We start from the raw sequence: 13,594 nt of genomic DNA, 5'->3' as shown, positions 1-13,594 counted from the left end.
CATTACCCGATGAATGTCTATCGGTGTTTGTTTTTCGCCAGCCAAGAAAATAACAACAGAATGTTGGTCCTGTTTGGACGCATTTGGTAATAACGTCGCCATAGTTGACGTTTCTGCATTTCCCCCACGCACTTCGGAAAGACCCGACTGGCACACTAATCGCTTACCTACATGTCAGTGCTTACAAAGCCGCATCCGAGTCGCGCTACGTTGCGCTGCAGCAACGTCCTCAACCGGAAACTTTTTTGTCACCTCTAATGAATATATCACCAGTGATTTGTGATGCGTCGTACGCTCCGCTATAGACTAGTAGGTCAACTACACTGATGTGCGAAACTCATGGATGAAAGTAACTTTCGCATGATGTGTCACTGCTGAATAACATAGCTCGATGAAACTTGGGCCATACATAGAACTGCTACAGTATAGTACAGAAGGTAACATAAAAATAAGCAACTAGACGAACAGAAATGACACTTTTATTCAAAGACAATAATTACATTGAAGTCACAACCATTCGTTATAGTCCCCTGGACATTACCAACAGTGGGACATGGTTCTGAATTGCGTGCGTGATCACCACGGCTGGCCACAAGGTTGGTAAGGAGTTCTTGCGCTAGGGCATTCCACTCCTCCATCACGCACGGTTGACAACTGCTGGATGGGTGATGATGCATGTGGACGTGCAGCAGGACATCTCCCCAACACATCCCATACGTGGTTGATGGGATTTAAGTCGGAGGAACGGGCAGGCCATCCCACTCGCCATACATCCTCTCACTGCAAGAACTACTCCGCTTGCACAGTTCGATCCGGACGCGCATTTGTCATCTATAAAAATGAAAGAGCCCAATGCACCCTTGAAAAGAGGCACGTGGGGAACGAGTACAGTGTCACAATAACATTGTCCGCCGAGTGTACCTCGTTCAAACATTTGGAGGTCAGTACCCCCATGTAACATTATGTCTCCCGACACCGTAACAAATGGACCAACAAAACGATCATGTTAGACAACGGTACTGATTGCACTACGCATTCTCACCTCTCGCCATACAGGGTGGAAAGTATTTAAACCGACAAACTCTGGGAGGTTGTAGGGGACATCAAAAATATTTTTCCCTAATGTCATTATTTCCTATGAGGATTATTTAAACCGCTGGAGGCCGTATTACGCTCTTCAGTTGTTAGAGGTCGTATTACGATCTTCAGTTGTGGACAACTGCTGTCCACCAGTGTAGTAGTGCATTGTCTCTGTTTACTAGTGGAGCGATACACCTGGAGTGAGTACACTGATATGGTTGGTACTTACTACGTAGCGCACCACAACGGACGAGCTGCACAGCGGGTTTATCAACAATATCCTAATCGCAGTATCCCGCATCATACGACCATTGGTGCTGTGTACCAACGTATGCGTGTGACTGCGTCATTTAGCAGATTACCTGGACAGAGAAGCCGTCGCACGGTAAGAACGCTGCAATTTGAGGAAGCTGCCTTGCAACATGTGGAGCGGGAGTCTTCAATCAGCATTCGTGAAATTGCACGTAACATGGGGGCGAATCAGACGAATGTAAGAACAGTCCTTCGAGAGCAGTTGTTACGTCCACTTCACTTACAGCGTGCCCACAACCTGGAACCAGTTGATTATCCACCCAGAGCACAGTTTTCGCAGTGGTACCTGGAACAGGGAGCGAAAGGCTATTTACAATTTGTACAGAAACCAGATGGCAGTTATAAGAGTCGAGGGGCATGAAAGGGAAGCATGGTTGGGAAAGGAGTGAGATAGGGTTCTAGCCTCTCCCCGATGTTATTCAATCTGTATATTGAGCAAGCAGTAAAGGAAGCAAAAGAAAAATTCGGAGTAGGTATTAAAATTCATGGAGAAGAAGTAAAAACTTTGAGGTTCGCCGATGACATTGTAATTCTGTCAGAGACAGCAAATGACTTGGAAGAGCAGTTGAACGGAATGGACAGTGTCTTGAAAGGAGGATATAAGATGAACTTCAACAAAAGCAAAACGAGGATAATGGAATGTAGTCAAATTAAATCGCGTGATGCTGAGGGAATTAGATTAGGAAATGAGACACTTAAAGTAGTAAAGGAGTTTTGCTATTTAGGGAGTAAAATAACTGATGATGGTCGAAGTAGAGAGGATATAAAATGTAGACTGGCAATGGCAAGGAAATCGTTTCTGAAGAAGAGAAATTTGTTAACGTCGAGTATAGACTTAAGTGTCAGGAAGTCGTTTCTGAAAGTATTTGTATGGAGTGTAGCCACGTATGGAAGTGAAACATGGACGATAACTAGTTTGGACAAGAAGAGAATAGAAGCTTTCGAAATGTGGTGCTACAGAAGAATGCTGAAGATTAGATGGGTAGATCACATAACTAATGAGGAGGTGTTGAATAGGATTGGGGAGAAGAGAAGTTTGTGGCGCAACTTGACTAGAAGAAGGGATCGGTTGGTAGGACATGTTTTGAGGCATCAAGGGATCACAAATTTAGCATTGGAGGGCAGCGTGGAGGGTAAAAATCGTAGAGGGAGACCAAGAGATGAATACACTAAGCAGATTCAGAAGGATGTAGGTTGCAGTAGGTACTGGGAGATGAAGAAGCTTGCACAGGATAGAGTAGCATGGAGAGCTGCATCAAACCAGTCTCAGGACTGAAGACCACAACAACAACCTGGAACAGTGTGAAATGCATCCTACATTTCCATCCTCTGTGTTGTTTACCGATGAAGCAACGTTCGGGCGTGATGGAGTCTTCAACATCCACAATTCGCATGTTTGGAGTGGGGATAACCCACATGCCACAGTTATCAGCGCTCATCAAGTGCGGTTCTTCGTTAATACGTGGGTCGGTGTTGCTGGGGACTGTTTAATTGGGCCGTATCTGCTACCTAGGCCATTAAATGGCAGGCACTGTTACAATTTTCTCGCTAGAGCATTGCCAGAATTTCTGTAAGACGTCCCGCTCCCTACAAGACAACGCATGTGGTTCCAACATGACGGGGCGCCGACACATTTCAGCCGTCGTGTGCGTCGATTCCTCGACCGACGGTTCCCAAAAACGTGGATTGGCAGAGGTAGGCCTGTACCATGGCCTGCACGATCCCCAGATATGTCCCCTCCGAACTTTTTTGTGTGGGGAGAGATGCGCAACCTTGTTTCTGCAACTCCTGTTGCATCAGAAGAGGGCCTGGTTGCCCGGATAGTAGCAGCAGCAGGAACAATTCGCGATACTCCTGGGGTTTTTTGCCCGTGTCAGACAGAACATGATCGGACGGTGTAACCTTTGTTTACGTGCCAATGGAGGCATTTTAGAAAATCTACTGTAATTGAAACTGGGTTGTGTTAATCTGTTGTTTCTTGGTCATAAAAAAATGGAAAAGTATTTGTTGGTTTAATTGATTTGCCGCCAGAGAAATCTTCCTTTACTGGTTTAAATACTCCTCATAGGAAAAAAAATGACATAAGGGGAAAATATTTGTTTTGATGTCCCCCACAACGTCCCAGTGTTTGTCGGTTTAAATACTTTTCACTCTGTATAAGGGTACGTCCAGCATTCTCGAATATGATTGTCCGGCGAATGGCGTGGCCCGGGACACCATGATCCAGGGGCAGCAACGCTAGCCACTAGACCACGAGTTGCTACGGTGCCAGTGATGGCCATGTGTTGGTTAGGAGGAGGCCAGTTGAGGGCCTCCAACCAATCTGTTTATGTGGTAAACATACTGCACCTACACCTGGAGTTATGACCTGGGGTGCGACTTCGTATGGCAGCTGGACGATTCTCCTGGTAATCCCATGCATCCTGATTGTCGATGTGCATATCAGTCTGTTGATTCTATCTGTTGTGCTGCCATTCATGAGCAGCATTCCTGGGGGTGTTTTCCAACACGATAACGCTCGCTCACATAACGCTGTTGTAACTTACCACGCTCTATAGATGGTTGATGACCTGGTCGATCACTAGATCTGTCTTCACTCGAGCACTTATGGAACCTTATCGAACGACAACTTTAGCGGCATCCACAATCAGCACTAACCGCCCCTGTACTGACCGACCACGTGCGACAGACATGGAAAACCCACCAAGTGACATCCGGCATCTGTAAAACACAATGCATGTACGTTCGTATGCTTCCATTCAGCACTCTGGCGGTTACAACGGTTATTAAAGTACCAGCGTTTCACACTTACATTAGTTTATCTCGCGCTCAAATTAACCTGTGAACCTGCAACGTTAATCACTTAAATATATTACTCAGACAAATGTATTCCTGAAATTCCATTACTCTGCATGAACTATTTTTTGAAGTTGCGATTTTTTCCGTCAGTGTACTTTCCTGTCGTGATCGTTACGCGACACGTATGTGGGAGGAAGTAGCATGTTGCTCAACTTCTCGGAACATAAACTTGCAGGATTGTAATAGCAATCATCCCTGTGATAGGTTTCTTTAAACCTGATGACCTAATGTGGGTGGTGGGGGTTGGGGACGGAAGCGTTAGATGGACCGGCGGCCTTTGTTGTGTGTGCATTTGGTTTGCATGAGGCATCGGAGACATCACAACGCGCAACAAGCCATCAATGACCGTCGCAGTTTTCTAGTGATTATCGTTGTTGTGGACTGTTAAGGCAGCCAGTCCACAGTGAAGTAGCCGAAAGTCTGGAACAGGATTCGTAATGAATGTGATAAAGAAAAGAACGTAGCTACTAGAACACTTAACTTTTATATTGTCCTTTGGTATACAGCATTCTGGATGATACAAGTAAGACTATCTTGAGATACATGCAACGTTACAAATGGTTAGTGGCGCCTTGCTAGGTCGTAGCCATTAACTTAGCTGAAGGCTAGTCTAACTGTCTCTCGGCAAATGAGAGAAAGGCTTCGTCAGTGTAGTCGCTAGCAACGTCGTCGTACAACTGGGGCGAGTGCCAGTACGTCTCTCGAGACCTGCCTTGTGGTGGCGCTCGGTCTGCGATCCTGACAGTGGCGACACGCGGGTCCGACATGTACTAATGGACCGCGGCCGATTTAAGCTACCACCTAGCAAGTGTGGTGTCTGGCGGTGACACCACAATCGTTGCTAACTATTGACGCAGTGGTTCAAATATAGTTTCCCCAGTGACCATCTCTGATATTTTTCAGTACTACGATGGTTTGACATTAGTATAACTAAGTGTCGCGATGCGAAGTATTAATGTGACTACACGAAAAAACCTTAGTGCCATAACGTACAGAGGGCGGTAATTCGCGGCCTTTGGCAATGATTCTTCCATTCTGCAGCGGATGATGCGCGGTAATAAAGTCTTGCTGCCAATCCCAACATTTAACTGAGCCGTGAAATGCGATGGGACAGCTCATGTAACATTGTTACCCACGCTTTTAGTGTGCAAAAAAATTCTTTGCAGTGTAAATTTAACTGCTAAGAGAAAGTTTTATACAGGAAAGTAGTTCAGCAAGGTCTACAGAGGAGCTTCTGTTGAATTTCATTGCCAAAAGTTTTGCGCCGACACATATGTAACTCAGTTGTTTTAATCTGCACTGTAAGTTTTAGCTTCTGGTGTCAGCGAAATATTAGATAATCTTCATTCAGCAAAGGGTCTGGTGAAGTGTCCTATGGTTAGCACAATAAGTAAAGTAACAGCTTTCACGTACAATGATACCATTCAGTCTAAGATCGACGACTGTGGAGCAGCTGTCGTCTCCAACAGCTTAAGATGGCAAAGATATAGGATTAAAAACCTTCCTAAAGGTATACTGTAAGATCCACAAAACTCTCAAATGGAAAGCAGCGAAAGAGAACCACATGAATTTATATGTGGTAACAAGGAAAAATGAAGAGCTTACGCAAAACCTCTAAGATGCTTGTCTAATGAGTAACAGATTGAAATATATTAGACATGGTTGTACAAGGAAAGATGTTCTAGCAATAACGATAGTTAAAATTGCATAGAAGCACACTATATGGAAGAACATCTCATGCATACGCCGGAACAAGCTGGTGAAACTGGATGAAGCTGTTTCGGATTTTAATACTAAAGAAGGCGGAGAACGAGGAGGAGAAGAAGGAAGAAGGAGAAGGAGGAGGAGGAGGAGTGTTCAAATCTGAGAGGATCAAATAGCCTTTACTACAAACTCGAGTTACGCCATTTGTAAAGGAACACGACATCTTTCATTGCACTACAGATGTATCAAATGAACAATGTTCTATGTTTGGGCCTCGAACTAACTAGAAACGTCTGCATTCCCTTCAAATTAAAACATTTTGGAGGGCAACGGAGCGACTTAAACAACTCTCCCTGTTAGAAAATAAGCACATTCTGAACTGAAGCGTTTAGATTACCGAAGTACTCACAACGCAAATGATAAAGGCTGCATGGCTGAATTCGTCCAGGATGAGAAAACTCGACAAGGCTTCGGAGACTAAGCTGAGACTTATTAATGAATCCATTCGTCTTGGCACGGCTCGCTGGCTTTCCGAAGTGGGCGTCTGGATCAAGAGTTTGTACATCACAGGAAAGACGAAAGCTCCAAAAATAACACGTGCGCTCTTTTCCAGAACAAGCAGTTCAAGCGAAGCTACTCTTTTGACTTCATTCTCATCTCCTAATTGAGTTTCAGTGTTGACATTTCTTGCTCGGTTCGATAGCTTAAGAATAAATGCTCACGACAACTTATTTCTTCGGAGAGGTTAAGCAGTATTCAACTCGACAACTGATATCAGCTGGTTTACTTATCACACTTCGGGCAGATTCAGACTGACTACCGAAATAAGACTAACGTGGACACCAGCGCGCCGCGGGCAGTGCTTGCTGTTCTACTCAACCGAGCACGACCTAACGCAAACTTACTGCTGACAAGGAATGCATCTACCCAACAGGTCCCAATTTTTCTCATTTGCCGCAAGATTTCAATAACAATTTAAATGTAACAAATGCTTCTCTTGCACAGTGCGCTTCTCAAGCGTTTACGAGAAATCGAGTTTCAAAATTTTACGAACCTTTATACACTGCTGGCCATTAAAATTGCTACACCACGAAGATGACATGCTACAGATGCGAAATTTAACCGACAGGAAGATGATGCTGTGATATGCAAATGATAAGCTATTCAGAGCATTCTCACAAGGTTGCCGCCGGTGACGACCCCTACAATGTGCTGACATGAGGAAAGTTTCCAACCGATTTCTCATACACAAACAGCAGTTGACCGGCGTTGCCTAGTGAAACGTTGTTGTGATGCCTCGTGTAAGGAGGAGAAATGCGTACCGTCACGTTTCCGACTTTGATAAAGGTCGGATTTCAGCCTATCGCGATTGCGGTTTATCGTATCGCGACATTGCTGCTCGCGTTGGTCGAGATCCAATGACTGCTAGCAGAATATGGAATCCGGAGGGTAATACGGAACGCTCTGCTGGATCACAACGGCCTCGTATCACTAGCAATCGAGATGACAGGCATCTTATCCGCATGGCTGTAACGGTTTAAATCATCATGATGGTCGCATCCGTGTTTGGCGACATCGCGGTTAACGCATATTGGAAGCGAGTATTCGTCATCGCCATACTGGCGTATCACCCGGCGTGATGGTATGGGGTGCCAATGGTTACACGTCTCGGTCACCTCTTGTTCGCATTGACGGCACTTTGAACAGTGAACGTTACATTTCAGATGTGTTACGACCCGTGGCTCTGCCCTTCATTCGATCCCTGTGAAACCCTACATTTCAGCAGGATAATGCACGACCGCATGTTGCAGGTCCTGTGGGGGCCTTTCTGGATAGAGAAAATGTTCGACTGCTGCCCTGGCCAGCACATTCTCCAGATCTCTCACCAATTGAAAACGTCTGGTTAATGGTGGCCGAGCAACTGGCTCGTCACAATACGCCAGTCACTACTCTTGATGAACTGTGGTATCGTGTTGAAGCTGCATGGACAGCTGTACCTGTACACGCCATCCAAGCTCTGTTTGACCCAATGCCCAGGCGTATCAAGGCCTATAATTACGGCCAGAGGTGGTTATTCTGGGTACTGATTTCTCAGGATCTATGCACCCAAATTGCGTGAAAATGTAATCACATGTCAGTTCTAGCATAATATATTTGTGCAATGAATACCCTTTTATCATCTGCATTTCTTCTTGGTGTAGCAATTTTAATGGCCAGTAGTCTAATATCGCAGCGCCCTTATTGCAACCAGCGTAGTGCGTTTTCAACTCTCGTGAGCTAAAATTAGACAGAATTAACAATTATTTGCGAAAACGTCTGGATATACATATAAAAAAAAGAAAAAGAAAACGTTCGAATGTCGAATGGAGTAAAGTCTGTTCATCAACCTGTCCCCGTAACTCCCTTGACTTTGCACGATTGGGGAAAAATAGTTGTTTTATTGGAATCCCTGCCTGAAGCTGACGAAAAGCACTGCTGTCGGTACTGCACCGTATTGTTTAACTTGTGTATCCATGACTAATGTGAGCGGCGTTCAGGGCTACGCTGCTGAGAACCTGAATTCCGTCCACCGACAGGGCAAACAAAGACAAAGATAATGAGTTCTTTTATTATTCGCTTTGTGGAGGCCTCGCCTTGGAAAGCAACCCAACTTGATTAGGAGAAATGTGCTTTCGTTACGGCAGTGCCAAAGACAGGCCGCGTAGTCGACGTAACAAAATTACGGAACCACGAGAGAACATGCGTCCTGTAAGGGGAAGCAGGATTTCTCGGTGAATTTCATTGATGAAACCACCTCTAATTATCAGCCAGATTATGACGTATTGTCGCAACATTGCGACGAGTTTCCTATTCAGTAATTTAAGCCGAAGTCACGCGTGCTATAGTCGCTCAATCAGTTTAGCAGTCTCCAAAGAAATCCATTCATAAAAGAGCAGCTGATATTCAAGTACCGCGGTTAACAATATATGAGCAGATTAAAAAATTATTTTTAAAATGAATGGATTTAGACTGATGTTCCTGAACGCATTACCAGACGACATGGAGCCGTGAAGCTCAAGTTCCACATGCTTCCTCGCGGAAGCGCTATTTTCCGAAGAATGTCTCATCGCAGTTCAGACGGGAAGAATGTTTGCTGATCAAAGTAAAACCACAATTACATGCAAGAGCTGGAGAAGTGCCCTTCTCACGATATGACCCGGACTCTCTCTCTCTCTCTCTCTCTCTCTCTTTCTTTCTTTCTCTCTTTTACAGTATACGTGAACAGAAATTATTATTTGGACATGTTGCAAACGTTAGTATCTCAGCTAGAAGGCTAGGGAATCATGTATCATACCTGAATGGATAACGTGAATAGAAACTCTTGTTTTTACAGGTTGCAAACATGGTTAACACGTCAGCTAGAAGGATAGTAATCGTGTACCACGTGTGGATACAGGAGATGAAGTACGTTTTGCTATTCAGATGTGTGGGTTACTTGATGAATAATTACGAAGCTGCTAGATTAAACTGGTTTAGCAATGTCTCCAGTCTTACTCAAAAGACTGAAACGATTCCCGGATCTTACTACTCCATACAAAATATTATTGGGAATAATGAAGTCCCACGTGGCTCAACGTCGGTACAAGAGTAAAGAAGAAGCCTTTCTAAATAACTCTTGAGATTCTCTGCAAGATGCAAAGGCTGACATGAAGCGACATAAATCTCTATGAAACATACGATGGTGCACATACAGATACGCTGGATACATTATACGGTATTTTATATTATGTACGTACCGGTACTCCGATATATAATACACTGCTTCGACTGAAAGGGTAAGAGCGGTTCTCTGACACAGTACACCGAGGTGTCAAAAGTCGTGAGATACCTCAAAGTGTGTTCGACCACCTTTCTCCCGGCGAAGTGCAGCAACTCTACGTGATATGGACTCAACAAGTCGTTGGAAGCCCCCTGCAGAAACATTGAGCCTTGTTGTCTCTACAGCCGTCCATAATTACGGAAGTATTACCGGTTTACGAACTTACCCCTAGATTATGTCCCATAAACTTTCTATGGGATTCATGTAGGCGATCTGGGTGGGCAAACCATTCGCTAGAATTATCCAGAATTTTCAAGCAATCGCGAACAGCTGTGGCCCAGTGACATGGTGCATTGTCATCCATAAAAAGTCCATGGCAAGTGGTCTCCTAGCAGCCGAACATAGCCATTTCTAGTCAAAGATGGGTTCGGTTTGACTGGAATACAAAGTCCATTACATGTAAAAACAGCCTACACCATTATGGAGCCACTATCAGCTTTCACAGTGCTATGTAGACAATCTGCGTCCACGGTGTCATGGGGTCTGCGCCACACTAACCCTACCACCAGCTTTTTCCAACTGAATTTGGGACTCATCTGACCGGGTCACGGTTTACCGGTCGTTTAGGGTCCAACCGATGTGGTCACGAGACCAGTAGAGGCGCTGCAAGCGACGTCGTGCAGTCAGCAAAGGCACTCGCGTCGGTCGTCTGCTGCCATAGCCATTTCATGTCAAATTTCGCCGCACTGTCCTAAGAGACACGTTCGTCGTACGTTCCACATTGATTTCTGCGGTTATTTCAGGAAGTGTTGCTTGTCTTTTAGCACTAACGACTCTACACAAAGGCCGCTGCACTGTCCGTGGTGAGATGTAATGCCAGAAATTTGGTATTCTCGGCACACGCTTGACACTGGATCTCTGGATATTGAATTCGTCAACGATTTCCGAAAAAGAATCTCTCATGCGTCTATCGCTAACTACCATTGCGTGTTCAAAGTTTTAATTCCTGTCGTGCGCCCATAACCACGGCAGAACTCTTTTTAAATAAATCACCCCAGTACAAATGATAGCTCTGCCCTTTCATAACTTGTGTACGCGATTCTGCAGCCATCTGTATATGTGCATATCGCTATCCCATAACTTTATTTACCTCAGTGTAAATACACTATACCAACGTTCATTTCCATTACACCAGTACATCGATAAATTTTGCCAACATTCAGCAAACAAAGTTAATTTATTTGGATGCAACCATTACAAAAACCAAATCTTAAGACAATTCTACGCCTCAGTTTAAACAGATATTCACATCGCCCCTAGATCAGCAATCCAAAGTGAGTTGATAAGTCACACTGATTATCAATGTGATTTCCCACTGCACATGAACTGACATTGAGACTTCACAAAACATGAAACAGAAAATTTCATTCACTTACTGCTTAAATGCGGAACGCTCAGGTGGGGGACTTCACTAAAATTAAATCAAGTTCAGTTTTTTCGGTAATTTAGGTTTCATATTTTTATATTCTTTTAGTATCCTTGACTTCAAAAAACAGCTGTAAGCTAACGGCTTTACATATACTGTAAATAGAATAATTCATTATAAAATACGAAGATATCATTATGACTATGATATAACTATGTTGCGATTGCGTATTTCAATTCAGTTTTGCGGAGTATTCAACTTCACGGGACGTGCTATAGTGATCACTTCCAAATGACTCATTGTACAACAATATGGCAGTATCGTGCAGCAGCCCCAGAGATCTCCCACATAATACGAGGCAGTGCGTTTTCGGAATTCAGTATATCTAAAGAAATTATAGTGCGGCCATTGTTACTCTTTAAAAAAAATAGCTTTGCGTCCTTAGATTTACAATAATTATCTGCATGATATGGGAATGAGGATAGCGATACCGAAGGCTGGGGTTTTTGTCTACAATAATTCAGAACGGAAACGTCCCACTTTTCAATGAAGTCGCAGCAAGACCATTTTCAAGTCCCTTCAAAATCGAAATGAAAAACCCGTTACTAGTATACACAGTCTCTGTAAACTAAGCATTTCATATCTCTTTCATTCATCTATTTTCAAACAAGCATTATTAAGAACACCGCCGAGACCACTTGCAGAATTAATCGGTGACCGTACCGTATTATTGACTGAGACAAGGATTTTCTCATGTTCACTGGCAACAAATCGGTCAATCGAGTCAAAGGACACACAAAACTGAATACTGATTAGAAACCTGCATGCTTTTACAGGTTAGGTCCTGGGGCCGTTCGGCTTTCCGGCGTGCTGTTATGTACGTTTTATTTTACTAGAAAGAGATGGGACGGTAGCAGGACGACGGCGGTGGTGGGAGAAGAGGGTAGGCTATAGTTAAACTACATCTGTCGGAGCACACAGTCGATGAAACAATCTTCAAGGGACAGACGACACAGTTCCCCGTGTTGGTCGATAACCGAACACCGCCGATGGGTCGCCACGCTGCAGACAGCGTATTGTACTCGTAAAACCAAATGAGAAAGAACGAAAAATCTGTTCAGCAATTCTACTACTGAGCTGCGAACGTTTCCGAAACAGTGAGAAAGAAGGCTCTTCCTCGCAGCGCGGCTAAATTTAGTTCGTTGCTCGATTTGGCTGGCGGTATACATTAATGCATAGACAGTTTATACTGCTACCTTTCTGTCCTGGCTATAATGCGTATCCTCTAACCAGTAACGTGCCTGATTATAAGGCACGTTTTTAGAACATGAATATTTCTCGACTTTCACGCTACAAGTGTTACAACGCTAGTTACAAGACAGCCTATAGGTTCTGCTTTAGATATGACCTGTCATTGTATATACCATATTATTCTCCATTCCATAACGGAGAAATTCTGATCTGCTGATTTGAGTAATGAGGTGTCTCAGTGAAAGTGCGTTTTTCTTTGCTACAACACACTTAAGTAGTCTTAACTAATATTCATTGCAGAAGAGATGAGTAAAACCTATGCGTATTATGATTAGCCTGTATTCCCTAGACAATTTAATCTCGAGAAGGGTTACAAGGTTACATTTATCCGGCTCTCTTTCATCATTAAAACTTGAACAACGGTTGACGGAAAAACTAACGTGTCCGTACTTTCGACAACTACCGTGCCAGTCAAGCATTTGAGTGTTCGTTATTAATTGGACATACACCGCATGCACAGATCGCAGAAAAATAACACCTACTTGTGTTCGTTCCCAATGTTATTTTACGTACTGCATTACGGCACGTTAACGAGAGCGGAACAAGCAGTAAAAACAAAAACTAAACCTAATATTGGGCAAAGTTATCACTTTGCCACATGTCAAAATGAATAATGAAAATAAAACAGTTAAGTCACATTTACTGCAAACAACTTAAAAAATCGCATCGACAGTCAATTTTTCGGCATAATGTAGAGAACTCCAATTGAAGCTTGAGGGTTCTGTAACAATGTCGTAGCCAGAGAGACACGATGAATATTCTACTTCATTATCTTTATCTCTGGTCTTGAGTACCGCGTAGCTACAATGCAACTGTCGGAATAAGCGAAACAAAATGAGTTTTATAAAAACTATACTATCTAATTCGTTAGAGCTACTGCTCCCGTTTCAAAAATTGCCATGCAGGTTAAAAAGTAACTGTCAACAGAAAGAAACAGCTATTCAATTAGCTGACGGAAAACAAGTTTAAATCTTGCTATGGAGTTCAGGTTTCCTTATTTCGCCTTGTTCAATGACGTACACTGTATTTACTTCCAAGAAAGAAACTGTTCCTACTCCTTTCATTAATAAAAATAGGTACCAGTACGATCCGCGTAGTTAAAA

The 13,594-nt window shown here is 43.6% G+C and overlaps 1 protein-coding gene across 3 annotated transcripts in view; it reads right to left on the bottom strand.

Moving 5' to 3' along the window:
- The window catches only part of LOC126202966 (putative fatty acyl-CoA reductase CG5065), a 534,251-nt gene that overhangs the window by 520,192 nt on the left and 465 nt on the right, over positions 1 to 13,594 (bottom strand). The window lies entirely within an intron of this gene.

Source organism: Schistocerca nitens, chromosome 9, assembly GCF_023898315.1.
Source record: "Schistocerca nitens isolate TAMUIC-IGC-003100 chromosome 9, iqSchNite1.1, whole genome shotgun sequence".
Taxonomy (NCBI): Eukaryota; Metazoa; Arthropoda; class Insecta; order Orthoptera; family Acrididae; genus Schistocerca; species Schistocerca nitens.
The sequence above is the reverse complement of the archived record's forward strand: the minus strand, read 5'-3'. Positions and strand labels throughout refer to the sequence as shown.